A 6,000-nucleotide genomic window follows, 5' to 3' on the forward strand; every position below is an offset into this window, starting at 1 on the left:
GGACGATGACATCATTTGCGTGTTTGCACATGTAAGAACTGAGGACCAGGAACTCGAGTTTTGAGAACCATTTTAGTTCCTACTTTGAGGTATACTGTTAAAAGAAAATTGTAAAAAATTATGGTAAATTACTGGCATCTGTGGTGGCCAGTAGTTACATTTTTATGTACAGCTTACTCAATGCCAAGTTTAACTTAAAGAGTTGTGGGACGCAACGTTAGCTTACTTTTGCAGGCCAGAGCTGCAAAAGTGGTGCCTCATGTAGTTACTACTTTACACCAAAAGATGGCAGACATCTGCTTACTTAATGCAAAGAGTGAAAATGCCATGTGTGTGTTTTCGGTTCCTTTTTTTCATCGAGGACCTGATTGAGCTGGATGGGTGGGGCCATGCCATATACCTGTGGCGCATTAGGAATGCTTGATATTTAAGGATGCCTACCACCATCTGCAAGTGTCAGACTATTGCTTGCTACTTACCTTGCATACTGCTGTGTGTACCTCATCATCCTTCGTGCTTCCTAACGTTTCTACGGTCGTGTCCTGGTTTGATCATTTTTACTTTTGTGCTCTTTTGGACGTTGTAGTTAGATTTTTGTACTGTTATATTTGCGTCTTCTAGCATGCTCACCTACTTTTACTTTGTGATACTCGCGCTTTTTGGCATGCTCCCTTTGTTGTACTTATTAAATACAAACATTCACTATTCCTGGTCTCCTGGTCTGTATTTGGGATCCACATCAGTGGTTTGCCCTTACTAACAGAATATGTCATGCTGAACAATGTTACCTGGAATAAATTGAGTTTACTTGAAAAAATTTAGGGAACAAATTGCCTCAAAAAAAACTCAGGAATGGATGGATGGATGGATGGCTGGCTGGCTGGCTGGCTGGCTGGCTGGCTGGCTGGCTGGCTGGATGGATGGATGGATGGATGGATGGCTGGATGGATGGATGGATGGATGGATGGATGGATGGATGGATGGATGGATGGATGGATGGATGGATGGATGGATGGATGGATGGATGGATGGATGGATGGGTGGATGGGTGGATGGATGGAGTAGGTGGATGGATCGATGGATGGATCAATGGATGGATGGACAGAATAGGGTGGGGAGGATGGATGGATGGATGGATGGATGGATGGATGGATGGATGGATGGATGGGTGGATGGATAGATGAAGTAGATGAATGGGTGGATGATGGATGGATGGATGGATGGATGGATGGATGGATGGATGGATGGATGGATGGATGGATGGATGGATGGATGGATGGATGGATGGATGGATTTTTGGATGGTTGGATGGATGGATGGATGGATGGCTGGCTGGCTGGCTGGCTGGCTGGCTGGCTGGCTGGCTGGCTGGGTGGGTGGGTGGATGGATGGATGGATGGATGGATGGATGGATGGATGGATGGATGGCTGGCTGGCTGGCTGGCTGGCTGGCTGGCTGGCTGGCTGGCTGGGTGGGTGGGTGGGTGGATGGATGGATGGATGGATGGATGGATGGATGGATGGATGGATGGATGGATGGATGGATGGATGGATGGATGGATGGATGGATGGATTGATTAGGTGGATGGATGGATGGATGGATGGATGGATGGATGGATGGATGGATGGATGAATTAGGTCGATGGATGGATGGGTTTATGGATGGATGGATGGATGAATTAGGTCGATGGATGGATGGGTTTATGGATGGATGGATGGGTATATGAATGGATGGATGGATGGGTATATGAATGGATGGATGGATGGATGGATGGATGGATGAATTAGGTGGATGGATGATGGATGGATGGATGGATGGATGGGTTTAAGGATGGCTGGATGGATTAAGTGGGTGGAAGGATGTACAGACATACTACATTCCCAAGATATGAGTGGGGATTTTTACATTGCTCCAGAAATACGCGTGTGGAAATTCATTCATTCATTTTCAATGTTGCTTTTCCTCACAAGGGTCGCGGTGGTGCTGGAGCCTATCCCAGCTAACTACGGGCAGTAGGCAGGGTACACCCTGAATTGGTTGCCAGCCAATCGCAATGCACAATGAGACATACAACCAATCACGCACACACTCATACCTACGGACAATTTGGAGTGTTTAATAAACCTACCATGCAAATTTTTAGGATGTGGAAGGAAACCGGAGTCCCCAGCAGACGTGCTAACCACTTGGGCACCGTGCCGCCACGTGTGGAAATTTAATATCTGAAACGTAATTTTGGAACTGGCAAACATAAGTATGATTGAAAAAAAAAAAAAAACACACAAAATAAAGTGCCGTGGGTATCATTTGGAAAATAGCTATTAAAAGAAAGGCAAACACACTTTATACTCCCATCTCTTATGAAGAAAAAACATAAAAATATTGAATGGAAAAGCAATTCCTAGCACCAAATCATAAAGAAACAACAACAATGTAAACTGGTGTTCTGTGAGTGGCCTAGGACAATAGCTGCAACGAGCAACCCCCATCTTCACTCTACTACTACTACTACAAGAAGACATTTGCATGGTGGCCCAACGATGGCTGCACATTGTGATGTAAATACACTCGTGCAAAACCATGAATCTAAATCCAACGTGCTCTAAATTGTCCAATTCCAGAGCTCTTACAGTGCCATCGATTTAGAATGCATCAGCATTAGAATAGGCGGGTAGCGCTCACGTCAGGAAACACTAGTGGAATGTCTGAATTACATTCAATTGCTCGAGTCAGGCAAAAAAAAGGGACATTTTAAGGGAAAGGTTGTAGAAAATGTACATTGTTGTTGTGCATCTTAATGCAAGAACATGCTAAGTGGGCCATTAACGCATCCTTCAGGAGCTTGACTCTAAAAAGGTTACCTTTACTGTGTGTTTTATGTGTTGTGAACATCTTTATCAAGAGGTACTGTAGCATTACTTGGAAAATAATTTCGAATCATAAAACACAATGTGTTTAGAGCGTCCAATAAGGCCTGTCATGCAAATCTAAAATGAAACAAACCAAATATAGGATGTATGGCATGTGTGTAGGTGCTCTCCAGCAGGGGTTTCAAACGTTCGGCCTGCTTTCACACTGGGCCAAGAGGACCAGGGTCCGGTTGGAGAGCTACCTTGTAGCAACACTTGCAAATGAGGTGTTAAAAAGGTTCAGCATTCACACTGCGCCAACCGAACTTTCCGAGTAGCATCACATAGAACCCGATTCTGTGTATCAAATGCTACTGCTTAACGCAGCCCAACAACATTTAGCCATGGCTAATCTTCTGTCATCTTGCTATTGTAGATCTTGAATAGTGAGCAGGCCCTGCTCCAATTGCATTCACAAGCCAAAATAATGAAAATGAAAAGAACTTTCAGAAAGTAAAAGGAAAAAGTCTAAAAAGGTCTGTAATAAAACCTATTGTGTCTGTAATTGCTATTACACTAGCTTGTATGTTTTCATGAATTAAACATGGCCCACAGAGGATCTATTAATAAATTATTGAAGCTAGAATATGCTGCATTAAACATCAGTAATCCTGATTAATTAATATCACTGAGTCTCAATCAAAATGATTACCAGTGTTATCTCCAGAAATGCAATTTTTAAAATAATTAGAGTGTCGGTGCCCGGTGCACAGTTGGTATTGAACCACAGCAAAAAATATATTTTATTTCAAAGTGCCTCTCACGACACTTAAGGACATTTTACAATCGAATATACAAGAGATCGAAAAAAAAGTCAACAAAAACACAAATTAAAAGCAAAGTCAGAGTAGATTAAAATAGCAGGAAAGAAATTCCAACAAAAACAACACAGGATCAAGATGGATATGCTCATTTAAACAGATATGTTCAGCAGGGCCGAGAACATAAAGTGTTATTTGACATGTGGCAAAACTGATTTTGCCACGTGGCGTTTTTTTGTTGCCATGTGGCAAAATGGATTTTGGTATGTGGCATCTTTTTCCATGTGGCCTTTTTTTGTATGCAATAGATTATTAGCATGTGTCATTTATTTCCTTGTGGCCCTTTTTGGTATGTGGCAAAATAGATTTAAGCATGTGGCTTTTTTTTTCGCAATGTGGCAAAATTAATTTTGGCATGTGGAATGTTTTTTTTGCCATGTGGCTTTTTTTTTTTTTTTTTTTTTTTTTTTTTTTGCTACATGGCAAAATGCATTTTGGCATGTGGCATTTTTTTTTTTTTTTTTTGGTATTTGGCAAAATTGATTGTGCCATGTGGCATTTTTTTTGCCATGTGGTATTTTTTTTTTATATATAGCTAAATGGATTTTGACATGTGGATTTTTGCCTGTGGCAAAATAGAATTTAGCATGTGGCTTTTTTTTTTTTTTGCCATGTAAAAAAATGGATTTTGGCATATGGCATTTTTTGCCATGTAACATGTTATTTGGTATGTAGCAAAATGGATTTTGACTTTTTTTTTTTTTTTTTGGTATGTGGCAAAATAGATTGTGCCATGTGGCATTTAAAAAAAAAATTTTTTTACCATGTGGTATTTTTTTATATATAGCAAAATGGATTTTGGCATGTGGATTTTTTGCCATGTGGCAAAATAGAATTTAGCACGTGGCATTTTTTTTTTTTTTTTTTTTTTTGCCATGTGACAAAGTGGATTTTAGCATATGGAATTTTTTTTGTCATGTGGCATTTTTTTTGGTATGTAACAAAATGGATTTTGGCATGTGGAATTTTTTTTTTTTGCCAAGTGGCAAAATTGAATTTAGCATGTGGCATTGTTTTTTAACCATGTGGATTTTTTGGTATGTGGTAAAATGGATTTTGGCATTTGGCATTTTTGGGGGTATGTGGCAAAATTGACTGTGCCGTGTGGCTTTTTTTTTTTTTTTTTTTGGTATGTGGCATGTGGCAAAATGGATTTTGGCATGTGGCTTTTTTTTTTTGTATGTACCAAAATTAATTTTGCCATGTGGCATTTTTTGGGGATATATTTTGGTATAGTCTTAGTCAGGTTTTAGTCATCTCAAAATGTGTTTGTCTTTGTTTAGTTTGTTTTGTCGAAAACTTAAGACTAATTCCGTCTAGTTTTAGACAACTTTTACTTTAAAAAGAAATGTTTTCGTCTGTAAAATTAAAAATATTCACTCCATAAATAATGGTTTCCAACTATTTGGAATGAAAATTGACAGACGAGCACATATCATAGCTTCTACAAAGATAACGCCAACTTGCAGGAAATCTGTACATTATTTTCAATTAATTATACCCACCTAGATACCACGAACTGTATGTAAAAACAGCTGTCTGAAAGTTTAAGAGGACGAATAATGCCGTTAGCATTATTCTAGTGCGAACGCAAATGCTATGCTAATGCTAAGAGTTATTTTTAGTGTGTGATGATCACTCAGCACAGAGCTTTAAAGGCTAAAGCCACATTGTATCTTCTCTCTGGACAAGATAAAAAAACAAAACAAATCTTACCGTTTGTGCAAGCTGGAGTGACTGGAGACAACAAGTGAGTCGGCGGGGGGGGGGGGGGGGGCTACGATGCAGGTTAACTATGCATAAAATGTCACGACTGAAACTAGTGCGCATTTTCGTCTCGTTCTCGTCTCATCAGATGAAAACTGGCATTCGGCTCGTTATGTTTTAGTCTCCCGAAACACATTTTTAGCTCATTATCGTCTCGTCATCGTCATGAAAAAAAGTGTTCCTTGACGAAAACAACACTGATGTCAGCCAGTGAGTTAATAATATTGTTTCTTTCCATCATCTTTTTCAGATTGTGATGCAAGTTGATCAGTCAATCCCAAGTTTTAAATTTCAATTGTTAACCACAACTGTCAATTTTAGCTGAATTGAATTATTCGTTGCATTGTTCTATTGTATTTTCAAGAATACAATACGCGAGGAACGGTGCACAGTGTAAATTTTTGCCCTATTGTTTGCCAGTTGCGATCAGACAATGCAGCATTTGCTTTGCCTAGACAGAAGCACATATTCAAAACAAACAACAAGGCAATTTTTTAAGCGT

This window comes from Corythoichthys intestinalis, chromosome 12 (genome assembly GCF_030265065.1).
Source record: "Corythoichthys intestinalis isolate RoL2023-P3 chromosome 12, ASM3026506v1, whole genome shotgun sequence".
NCBI classification, from domain to species: domain Eukaryota; kingdom Metazoa; phylum Chordata; class Actinopteri; order Syngnathiformes; family Syngnathidae; genus Corythoichthys; species Corythoichthys intestinalis.